Raw genomic sequence first — 12,328 nt, 5'->3', positions numbered from 1 at the left:
GTGTCCTAAAAGGATCTAATGGTTTTGTAGTTTTACTGGAATAATACCACACTGGTTCAGTCTAACAAATAACCTGATAAAAAGTAAATATTCTCCAGAGGTGACAAACTTATTTCCAGACAGATTTAATAAAAACAAGATTAAAAGTAATACAAAATCTTAAGCCCACAAAACAAAAAGGTGAAATAAAAAAACAGAAGGAAAAAATGCTATAATTTGTGACACCTTTTAGATTAGTAGTGCTCTAGTGGGTTTTATTTGCATAGTTTGGTTTTGTGACCCAATAGAGGAGTTGAAGTAGTTTTTTGTTTTTGTTTTTTTTTTTGTGGTACGTGGGCCTCTTACTGCTGTGGCCTCTCCCATTGTGGAGCACAGGCTCCGGACGCGCAGGGCCAGCGGCCATGTATCACGGGCCCAGCCGCCCCGCAGCATGTGGGATCTTCCCGGACCGGGGCACGAACCCGTGTCCCCTGCATCAGCAGGTGGACTCCCAACCACTGCGCCACCAGGGAAGCCCTGAAGTAGTTATTGTACAGGGATGATTCTTAATGTTTTTGAAGATTTTCTGTTAGTATCAGTTTAGACTCTCCATATTAGATTCTTTTTCATTTCTATATTAAAAGTAAGCAGCTTAATTTCTTGTTGTAGAATTGAGCTATTACACAATTATCAGTGTATTCGGTTTCTAAACAACACATTGAAAATGAGAAAGCTAAAAATATTTTTAGAAATATTAAGCCTTAAGAAAACTTGGTTGCACAGTAAACCTTACTCAAAAGATTGGCATTGGGCCATTAGAATATATTTTTGCTTTTTACTGTATTCTCAAGTAATTTTTTACATTAAAATATAAAACACTTAGTTTTTATCATGCAAATGTTAAATATTTTCCTATAAAAACACCTTAATGTTTCACTCTTTTGTGCTTAAAAGAGGGAGATATTTTGAATTCTAATGATGCTGTTTAGTTCAGATGAAGAATTACACTGCAACAGAACATAAATTTGTTGTGTATTTCTTTGTTAAAAACTGAAGCAATCCAAGCCCTACCCTATGCTAGCAAAGCATAGTTTAAAAATGAATATCTAGATAACAAGCCTATTTAAATAAAAATTCCAACAGTAAATATGACTTAATAGTCCTAGGAAACTTAAAAATTTGGAGAAAATGTTTATGAAATATATTTCCTCAGAAAGTTGCCCTATAATTCAAACAATGCACTGGGAATTCTACCTTTTTGAAATCAGGTTGTATACATAGTTGTCTAGTATTTTCTAGTTTAAAAAGCAATTTTATGTGCTACTGTCTGATGATCAATAACGTAAAAATGTATAATCAGAAGAGCTTAGATCTTCTAAACTGTCATTGGTTTATAAAAGTGTGTACATTTAATGGGCAAAAAAGTTTGAATGAATGTAATATATGTGAAATGAATATATTATAGTCTATTTTTGCCATAAAAATAAATATTGAAGCAAGATATGATTTGTGTGTGAATAGTTCAATTAAAGCTTTTTTTGTTTGTTTTGTTTTATAATTTTAGATCTGATCGCAAAGAGGCATATAATTAGTCCCATTTCCCCAGTGGGTTATTTTAAATTATGTTCCAGACAATAGATGTTTCTTCTAGTAGTTGTCAGTTTGTCGTCACACATCTCCACCATCATCCATCACTTACGAGTTAGAATGCATCTTATCAAAACAGCCAACTTCATTAATCAGGACATTTGTGGAACAATTAATATATTTGAAGAAAAAATATTTATGTACTTCCCAGCAGGTTGGCAGAGCTCCTCACACTATCATCCCTGTAGTGGAACTTACTGTTATTGGTTGAATGTCCACTTCATTTATTAGTGGGGTTGTTTCTGGACCAGCAACATTGGAAACTTGTTAGAATGCAGATTCTTGAAGTACATCCCAGGTCTGAAAATTCTGAATCAGAAGCTATGGGCATGGGACCCAGAAATCTGCCTTAACAAGGTCTCCAGATGATTCTGATATATATTAAAGTGGGAGAACTGCTTTAGTTATTAAAAAGCCGTAGATGTTCAATATAGACCACAACTTGGGATTCATTACATAGCCAGGCTACAAGTAATAGGCACTAAGGTTTACTTAGGCAAGTTTTATTAGGTTAATGATATTTACAATTGTGGTAGACTGATGGGCCCCCAAAGGTGTCCATGTTCTATTCCCCTGAAGTTGTGAATGTTATCTTACATGGCAAAAGGGACTCTGCAGATGTGATTAAATCAGGGTTCTTGAGATGAGGAGATTGTCCTGGATTATCCATGTGGGCCCAAAGTAACCACAGGGTCTTTCTACAAGGGAGGCAGGAGGGTCACATTGAGCAGAGATGTGATGACGAAAGCAGAGGTGAGAGATTTAAGGATGCTAAACGGCTGGGCTTGATGATGGAGGAAGGGGCCACAAGTGAAGAAATGCAGGCAGCCTCTAAAAACTGGAAAAGGAACATGCTCCCCTAGAGCCTCCAAGAAGAATGCAGCCCTGGCAACATCTTGATTTCGTGACTTCTGGCTTCCAGAACTGTAAGTTGGTAAATATGGGGGTTTTATTTCAAGCCACTACGTTTGTGAAACTTGTTAGAGCAGCAATAGAAAACTAATAAAAGAGTTTAAACTTCCTTGCAGGTAAAATGAAGGTCAACTCACCTTTTTAAAATATTTTTTTAATTTTAATTTTTTAAATTGAGGTATACTTTACTTACAATATTGTATGTTTCAGGTGTACAACACAGTGATTCACGATTCTTAAAGGTTATACACCATTTGTAGTTATTAGAAAATACTGGCTATATTCTCTGTGCTGTACAATATATCCTTATTGCTTATCTATTTAATTTTTTTACTTATTTTTATCTTTATTTATTTATTTTTTTGCAGTACGTGGGCCTCTCACTGTTGTGGCCCCTCCCGCTGCGGAGCACAGGGTCTGGACGCGCAGGCTCAGCGGCCATGGCCCATGGAAACAGCTGCTCCGTGGCATGTGGGATCCTCCTGGACCGGGGCACGAACCCGTGTCCCTTGCATCGGCAGGCGGACTCCCAACCACTGCGCCACCAGAGAAGCCCCTTTTACTTATTTTTAAAATTATTTATTTATTTATTTGGCTGCGTTGGGTCTTCATTGCTGCATGTGGGCTTTCTCTAGTTGTGGTGAGCAGGAGCTATTCATTGTGGTGCACAGGCTTCTCACTGTGGTGGCTTCTCCTGTTGTGGAGCGTGGGCTCTAGGTGCGCAGGCTTCAGTAGTTGTGGCTCGCGGGCTCTAGAGCACAGGCTCGGTAGTTGTGGCACAGAAGCTTAGTTGCTCCATGACATGTGAGATCTTCCCAGACCAGGGCTCGAACCTTTGTCCCCTGCATTGGCAGGCAGATTCTTAACCACTGCACCACCAGGGAAGTCCCCGCTTATCTATTTTATACCTAGTAGTTTGTACCTCTTAATCCCCTGTACCTCTTTTGCCCCTCCCCTTTCCCTCTCCCCACTGGTAACCACCAGTTTGTTCTCTATGTCTGTTTCTGTCTCTGTTTTGTTATATTCACTAGTTGTATTTTTTGATTCCACATATAAGTGATATTATACAGTATTGGTCTTTCTCTGATTTATTTCACTAAGCACAGAACCCTCCAAGTCCATCCATGTTGTTGCAGATGGGAAATTTTCATTCTTTTTATGGCTGAGTAGTATTCCATTGTGTATATATACCACATCTTCTTTATCCATTCATGTGTCGATGGACACTTAGGTTTCTTCCATAACTTGGGTATTGTAAGTAATGCTGCTATGAACATTGGAGTGCCTGTATTTTTGCAAATTCGTGTTTCATTTTCTTCCGGCATATAGCCAGCATTGGAATTGCTGGGTTGTATGGTAGCTCTGTTTTAAATTTTTGAGGACCCTCCATACTGTTTTCCACAGTGGCTGCACCAATTTACATTCCCACCAACAGTGTAGGAGGGCTCCCTTTTCTCCACATTCTCACCAGCATTTCTTTTTTGTGGTCTTTTTGATGATAGCCATTCTGACAGATGTGAGGTGGTATCTCATTGTGGTTTTGATTTGCATTTCTCAGATGATAAACGATGTTGAGCATCTTTTCATGTGCCTGTTGGCCATCTGAATGTCTTCTTTGGAGAAATGTCTATTCAGGTCTTCTGCCCATTTTTTAGTCAGGTTGTTTGGTTTTTTGATGTTGAGTTATATGAGCTATTTATATATTTTGGATATTAACCCCTTATCAGTCTTGTCTTTGGCAAATATTTTCTCCTATTCAGTAGGCTGCCTTTTTGTTTTCTTGGTGGTTTCCTTTGCTGTGCAAAAGCTTTTAAGTTTAATTAGGTGCTATTTGTTTATTTTTGCTCTTGTTTCCTTTGCCTTAGGAGTTAGATCCAAAAAAATATTGCTACGATTTATACCAAAGAATACTGTGCCTATGTTCTCTTCTAGGGGTTTTATCGTTCAGGGTCTTAAATTTATGTCTTTAATCCATTTTGAGTTTATTTTTGTATGTAGTATTAGAAAATGTTCTAATTTCATTCTTTCACATGTAGCTGTCCAGTTTTTCCAGCACCATTTATTGAAGAGACTGTCTTTTTTCCAATATATATTGTTGCCATCTTTGTCTTAGATTAATTGACTATAAGTGTGTGGGTTTATTTCTGGGCACTCCATTCTGTTCCATTGATCTATGTATCTGTTTTGTGCCAGTACCATACAGTTTATGTTAAAAAGATTTTTTTTGAAGTATAGTTGCTCTACAATATTACATGAGTTACGGTTGTACTATATAGTGGTTAACAATTTTTAAAGGTTATGCTCTGTTTATAGTTATTATAACATATTGGCTGTATTTCCTGTGTTGTACAATAGATCCTTGTAGCTTATTTTATACCTAAGTACCATACTGTTTTGATTACTGTAGCTTTGTAATGTAGTCTGAAGTCAGGGAGCATGATTCCTCCAGCTCTGTTCTTCTTTCTAAGGATATTTTTGGGCTGTTTATGGTCTTTTGTGTTTCCATACAAATTTTAAAATTATTTGTTCTAGTTCTGTGGAAAATACCATTGGTATTTTGATAGGGATTGCATTGAACCTGTAGATTGCCTTGGGTAGCATGGTCGTTTTAACAATATTAATTCTTCCAATCCATGAACACGGTATATCTTTCCATCTGTTTGTGTTGTCTTCAATTTCTTTCATCAGTGTCTTATAGTTTTTGGAGTATGGGTCTTTTGCTTCTTTACGAAGGTTTATTCCTAGCTAGGCATTTTATTCTTTTTGATGTGGTTGCAATTGTGATTGTTTCCATAATTTCTCTTTCTAATAGTTCATTGTTAGTGTATAGAAATGCAGCAGATTTCTGTATATTAGTTTTGTATCCTACCACTTTAATGAGTTCATTGATGAGCTCTAGTAGGTTTTTGGTGGTGTCTTTAGGGTTTTCTATGCGTAGTATCATGTCCTTTGCAAACAGTAACAATTTTACTTCTTCCTTTCCAATTTGGATTCTTTTCTTTCTTTTTTTTTTTCATCTGATTCCTGTAGCTAGAACTTCCAATACTATGTTGAATAAAAGTGGCTTGTTCCTGGTCTTAGAGGAAATGCTTTCAGCTTTTCACCATTCAGCATGATGCTAGGTGTGTGCTTATCATATATGGCCTTTATTATGTTGCAGTATGTTCCTTCTATACCCATTGGGTATGATGTTAGCTGTGGCCTTGTCATATATGGTCTTTATTAGGTTGAGGTATGTTGTTCCCTTTATACTCTGTTTTTTTTTTAAATCATAAATAGATGTTGAATTTGACAAAAACTTTTTCTGCATCTATCAAGATGATCATATGATTTTTTAAAAATAAATTTATTTATTTATTTATTTTTGGCTGTGTTGGGTCTTCGTTGCTGCGTGCGGGTTTTCTCTAGTTGTGGTGAGCGGGGGCTACTCTTCGTTGTGGTGCGTGGGCTTCTCATTGCGGTGCTTGTTGCAGAGCATGGGCTCTAGGCGCACAGGCTTCAGTAGTTGTGGCACACAGGCCCCATATTTGGGGCTCGCGGGCTCTAGAGTGCAGGTTCAGTAGTTGTGGCGCCCAGGCTTAGTTGCTCTGTGGCATGTGGGATCTTCCCGGACCAGGGCTTGAACCCATGTCTCCTGCATTGGCAGGCGGATTCTTAACCACTATGTCACCAGGGAAGCCCGATGATCATATGATTTTTATTCTTCAGTATGTTAACGTGGTGTATCACATTGATAGATTTGTGGATATTGAACCAGCATACATCCATGAGATAAATCCCACTTGATCATGGTGTATTATCATTTTAACATGATGTTGGGTTCGGTTTGCCAGTATTTTGTTGAGGATTTTTGCATCTATGTTCATCAGTGATATTGGCCTGTAATTTTTTTGTGTGTGTCTGATATCTTTGTCCTTTTTGGTATCAGGGTAATGCTGGCCTCATAGAATGAATTCAGAAGCATTCCTTCTTCTGCAATTTTTTGGGAACAGTTTGAGAAAGATAGGTGTTAGCTTTTCTCTAAGTGTTTGGTAGAATTCACTTGTGAAGCCATCTGGTCCTGGACTTTTGTTTGTTGAGAGTTATTTTCATTACTGATTCAATTTCATTACTGGTAATTGGTCTGTTCAAATTTTCTATTTGTTCCTGGTTCAGCCTTGGGAGATTGTATATTTCTAGGAATTTGTTCATTTCTTCTAGGTTATCCATTTTATTGGCATATAGTTGTTTGTAGTAACCTCTTATGGTCTTTGTAATTCTCTGGTGTCAGTTGTAACTTCTTTTTCATTTCTAATTTTATTGATTGGGCTCTCCTTTTTTCCCTTGAGCTTTGTTAAAGGTTTATTGTTTTTCTTTTCAAAGAACCAGCTCTTCATTTCATTGATGTTCTCTATTGTTTTTTTAGTTTCTCTTTCATTTATTTCTGCTCTGATCTTTATGATTTCTTTCCTTCTACTAACTTTGGAGTTTGTTTGCTTTTCTTTTTCTTTTACACTGAAGGACTTACTCCTTCAGTGTAAGGTTAGGTTGTTTATTTGATATTTTTGTTTCCTGAAGTAAGTTTGTATTGCTCTAAACTTTCCTCTTTCAACTGCTTTTGCTGTGTCACATAGATTTTGGATCATTGTGTTTTCATTTGTCTTCAGGTATTTTTTGATTTCCTCAGTGATCTATTGGTTGTTTAGTAGCGTATTGTTTAGCCACCATGGGTTTGTAGTTTTGCAATTTTTTTTTGTAGTTGATTTCCTGTCTCATAGCATCATGGTTGGAAAAGATGCTTGATATGATTTCTATTTTCTTAAATTTACTGAGGCTTGCTTTGTGGCCTAGCATATGATCTAGCCTGGAGAATGTTTCATGTGCATTTGAAAAGAATGTGTATTCTGCTTTTAAAAAATATATTTATTTATTTAGGCTGTATTGGGTCTTAGTTGTGGCACATGGGACCTTTCATTGTGGCACGTGGTCTCTTATCATTGCAGTGCGCGGGCTTCTCTAGTTTTGGTGCACGGGCTGTAGAGTGCATAGGCTCAGTAGCTGCAGCGTGTGGGCTTAGTTGTCCTGCGGCATGTGGGATCTTAGTTCCTCAACCAGGGATCGAACTCATGTCCCTTGCATTGGAAGGTGGATTCTTAACCACTGGACCACCAGGGAAGTCCCCTGTATTCTGCTGCTTTTGGATGGGATGTTCTATATATATTATGTCCGTCTGGTTTAATGTGTTAAGGCCAGTGTTTTCCTATTGATTTTCAATGTAAGTGAAAATTGATGTAAGTGGATTGTTAAAGTTCCCTACTAGTATTGTGTTACTGTCCATTTCTTCCTTTATGTTTGTTAATACTTGCTTTATGTATGTAGGTGCTCCTATGTTGGATGCATATATATTTACAATTGTTACATCTTCTTCGTGTATTGATCCTTTGATTGTTATGTAATGTCTTTGTCTCTTCTAACAGTCTTTGTTTTAAAGTCTATTTTGTCTGATATAAGTGTTGCTACCCTGGTTTTATTTTGATTTCCATTTGCATGGAATACCTTTTTCCACCCCCTTACTTTCAGTCTGTGTGTGTCTTTAGATTTGAAGTAAGTCTCTGCAGGAAGCATATGTATGGGTCTTGTTTTTGTATCCATCCAGGCACTCTATGTCTTTTGATTGGAGCATTTAGTCCGTTGACAGTTAAAGGAATTATCGATACATATGTTTTTATTGCCATCTTGTTAATTGTTTTGGGGTTGTTTTTGTGTTTCTTTTTTGTTCATTTCTTCTTTTGTTCTCTTGTGATTTGAATATTTCTAGTGTTGTGTTTGGATTATTTTCTCTTTTTTGGGTGTATATCTATTATAAATTTTTGGTTTGTGGTTACCATGAGGTTTATATGTATCAATCTATGTATACATATGATTGTTTTAAGTTGCTGATCCCAATTTCTTTTTTTTTAACATCTTTATTGGAGTATAATTGCTTTACAATGGTGTGTTAGTTTCTGCTTTATAACAAAGTGAATCAGCTATACATATACATATGTTCCCATATCTCTTCCCTCTTGCGTCTCCCTCCCTCCCACCCTCCCTATCCCACCCTTCTAGGTGGTCACAAAGCACCGAGCTGATCTCCCTGTGCTATGTGGCTGCTTCCCACTAGCTATCGGTTTTACATTTGGTAGTGTATATATGTCCATGCCACTCTCTCACTTTGTCCCAGCTTACCCTTCCCCCTCCCCGTGCTCAATTTCAAGTGCATTTTAACAACACTGCATTTGTATGCTCCTTCCCACATGATTACCGTTTTTGATATGATACTTTACATTTAATTGTTTTGTGTATCCCCAGTGGCTTGTGACTATAGATGATTTTACTACTTTTGTTGTTTAACCTTCCTACTAGCTTTGTGTGTAGATGATTTACTACCTTTACTGTATGTTTGCCTTTACCAATGAGTTTTTTGCTTCCATAATTTTCATGTTTCTCGTTGTGGCCTTTTCGTTTTTGCTTAGAGAAATCCCTTTAATATTTCTTGTAAAGCTGGTTTGATCATGCTGATTTCATTTAGCTTTTGCTTGTCTGTAAAACTTTTGATCTCTCCATCAAATCTGAACAAGAGCCTTGCCAGGTAGAATATTCTTGGTTTTAAGTTTTTCCCTTTCATCACTTTAAATATACACTGCCACTCCCTTCTGGCCTGCATAGTTTCTTCTGAAAAGTCAACTGATAGCCTTATGGGAGTTCCCTTGTGTGTACCAAATAACTTGCTGCTTTTCCCCTGATGCTTTTAATATTCTCTCTTCACTTTTAATTTTTGCTGCTGTAATTACAATTTGCCTTGGTGTGTTCCTTTTTGGTTAATACTGTTTGGGACTCTATGGTTCCTGGAGTTGAATGTATGTTTCCTTTCCCAGGTTAGGGAAGTTTTCAGCTATTATGTCTTCAGATGTGTTCTATGCCCCTTTCTCTCTCTCTCCTCCTTCTGGGACCCCTATAATGAGAATTTTAGTGCATGTGATGTTGTCCCAGAGGTCTCTTATTAAACTGTTCTCATTTCATTCTTTCTTCTGTCAGCATCAGTTATTTCCACTATTCTGTCTTGCAATTCACTGATCCAGTCCTCCATACCATATTTGGTCTACTGTTGATTCCTTCAAGTGTATTTTTTCATTTCAGTTACTGTATTTTTCATTTATGTTTGGTTGTTCTTTATATTTTCTAATTCTTTTTAAAAAACTTCTAACTTCTCTGTGCATCCATTCTTCTTCCAAGTTCTTTGATCATCTTTATGATCATTACCCTGAATGCTTTCTCAGGTAGATTGCCTATCTCTACTTCACTTAATTCTTCTGGGGTTTTATCTTTTCCTTCATTTGTTACATGTTCCTCTGTTGCGTCATTTTGCCTAACTTGCTCTTTTTATATTTGTGTATCTGGTAGGTTGGTTACATTTCCCGACTTTGGACAGGTGGCCTTTTGTTGTAGATGTCCTATGCCTCCTAGTAGTGCACGCCCCTCTCATCACCAGATCTATATACTCTACAGGTGCCCCCATGAGGGTCAGTCTGTTGTAGCAGACTGACTACTGTGGGCATTCTGATAGGCTTGGTTGGACCCTTGTCTGGTTGGTTGCCAGGCCCTGCTTTGAGTAGAGGCTTCCAGCTACTGGTTGGCAGGCTGAGTCACGAGGTAGCTGGCTGCAGAACCTCAGGGGACCCCAGGGCTAGTGTTGGCTCACTGGTGGGCAGAAGATGGGTCCAGGAAACTCCAGGGCAGTTGCCCACCCACTGGTAGGTGAAGCCTGGTCCTGGGGCTAGTACCAGTCTACTGGCAAACAGGGTCATGTTCTGAGGTTTGGCTGCAGGCCCAGGGGTCCCAGGGCTGGTGGCTGACCACTGGTGGGTGGGGCCGTTTCTTGACACAGCTGGCTACGGTGTCTCGAGTGTCCCAAAGCTTGTTTTGGGCTACTAGTGGGCAGGGCCAGGTCTCAGCTGGTCCCAGGGCAGGTGCTGGCCTCCTGGTAGGTGGGCTGGGTCCAGAGGCTGTGGGGCTATAACTGTCCCGTGACTGGCTGTTGCCCTTTGGTGGGTGAGGCTGATCCTGAGGCTAGAGCAGGATCAGTGGTGGGTGGGGTCAGGGATTCTGGTGCTGTTTCCTGCCCACTGGTGGATGGAGCTTGGTCCTGTGGTCTCTAGCTGTGGGTCCCTGGGGGTTCCAGGTCTACTGCCTTTACACTGGTGTGTGTGGCCAGGTCCTGGGCCCACCGGTGGGCAGGACTGGGTCCAGGGGCAGCTGTGGGCTCAGGGGATCTTAAGGCAGCCTATCTGCTGGTAGGTGGGGCTGTGTCCCTGCCCAGCTAGTTGTTTGGCCTGAAGTGCCTACAGGCTGGCGGGCAGGGGCAGGTTTGGGTCCTGAGGCTAATAAGCTAGAGGGAGGATGACAAAACGGTGCTGGCTGGCACCAGTGTCCAGGTGGTAGAAAAAGCTCCCCACAATGGCTGCTTTCAGTGTCTGTGTCCCCAGGGTGAGCTGCAGTTGCCTCCTGCCTCTCCAGGAGACTCTCCCGAGCAGCAGGTGTGTCTGACCCAGGGTCCGTTCAAATTACTGCTTCTTCCCTGGGTCCTGGAGCATGTGAGATTTTGTGTGTGTCTCTATTTAGGACTCTAGGACTAAATTAGAGACTTTAGGACTCCTGCAAGTAAGCCCTGCTGGCCTTCAAAGCCAAACGTTCTGGGGGGTTCATCTTCCTGGTGCAGGACCCTGGGCTGCAGAGCCCGATGTGGGGTCCAGACCCCTTGCTCCTTGGGGAGAACCTCTGCAATGATAATTATTCTCCCATTTGTGGGTTGCGCACCTGGGGATATGGGACTTGACTCCACCCCTCCTACCCATCTCGTGATTCTTTCTATTCTTTAGTTGTAGTAGATCTTTTCTTGTAGGTTCTGGTATTTTTCATGGTTGTTCTGTAAATAGCTGTAATTTTGGTGTGCCCATGAGAGAAGGTGAGCTCAGGGTCTTTCTACTCTGCCATCTTGGCCCATCTCAACCCCACCGGTTTTGAAATCTTGGAAGGTACGGAACACTCGCATCCAGCACTGCTAGGCATTTTTGCCTCAAAACCTGAACATTGGTACAAGACACTTCTCAAGGCAACAAGGTTGGCTTCGGAGCAAAACTTTTCTTATCCCAATTCAAAAGCATCTTCCTCCTGGCCTTGGAATTCAACATACAGATTTGTTTTTTGGGGCTATGCCATTACTGGCTGTATCTGCTGCGTTTAAAAGTTCTGGGAAAAGTATCATGCTAGGTGGCATATTCTATCACCAAAATGTGAATCAATTTAGCAGACTGCTTTCCAGAACTATACTAGCACATGAAGGGTGAAGAGGAATTTCCACTTCTAGGTGTAATTTATTTCACTTATAATTTCTAAAGACCCTAAGAATTAAGCTAAGACTAACTTTGGCATATTAAAACTAAGAGAAATCTTTGGATCATCTAATCCAAACTTTTTTAAACAAAGGCCCAGGATAAAGTAATTCATTGGCAACCAAACAGCTAATTAATCCACTTGGCAAATTGTCATCTTGCCCCATAAAATCTATTCTGATCTTTTCTAACTGGCTTCATGGGGAAAAATGTAACTTTTTAAGGCTTCTCAGGAAGAGGCTAATTTATATTTTAAACCATTTTAAAAGTGAGAAAATGAGGAAATTTTCATGTAATTTAGCAATTTGCTACATTGCCCCTTCTTTATGGGAAATTGGCACTCTGAGTACAAAGAGAGGAGAAAATATCTGTCCTGTTTT

General features: G+C 39.5%; 1 protein-coding gene across 2 annotated transcripts in view; it reads left to right on the top strand.

Annotated features, from left to right (window-relative positions):
* Positions 1 to 1,473, top strand: part of PTPN21 (protein tyrosine phosphatase non-receptor type 21) — a 71,805-nt gene extending 70,332 nt beyond the window's left edge. The window contains exon 20 of one of the 2 annotated variants that reach the window (XR_003795982.1): positions 510 to 1,473. The gene's annotated coding sequence lies outside the window, so the exon portion shown is untranslated. Of the gene's footprint in view, positions 1 to 482 lie in introns of both variants that reach the window. The other variant, XR_003795983.1, reaches the window with a different exon arrangement.
* The last annotated feature ends 10,855 nt before the right edge of the window (positions 1,474 to 12,328 follow it).

This window comes from Monodon monoceros, unplaced genomic scaffold (genome assembly GCF_005190385.1).
Source record: "Monodon monoceros isolate NGI ecotype Baffin Bay Population unplaced genomic scaffold, NGI_Narwhal_1 Super_Scaffold_21, whole genome shotgun sequence".
NCBI lineage: Eukaryota > Metazoa > Chordata > Mammalia > Artiodactyla > Monodontidae > Monodon > Monodon monoceros.
Note: the sequence above shows the minus strand (reverse complement) of the source record. Positions and strands in the feature narration are given on the sequence as shown.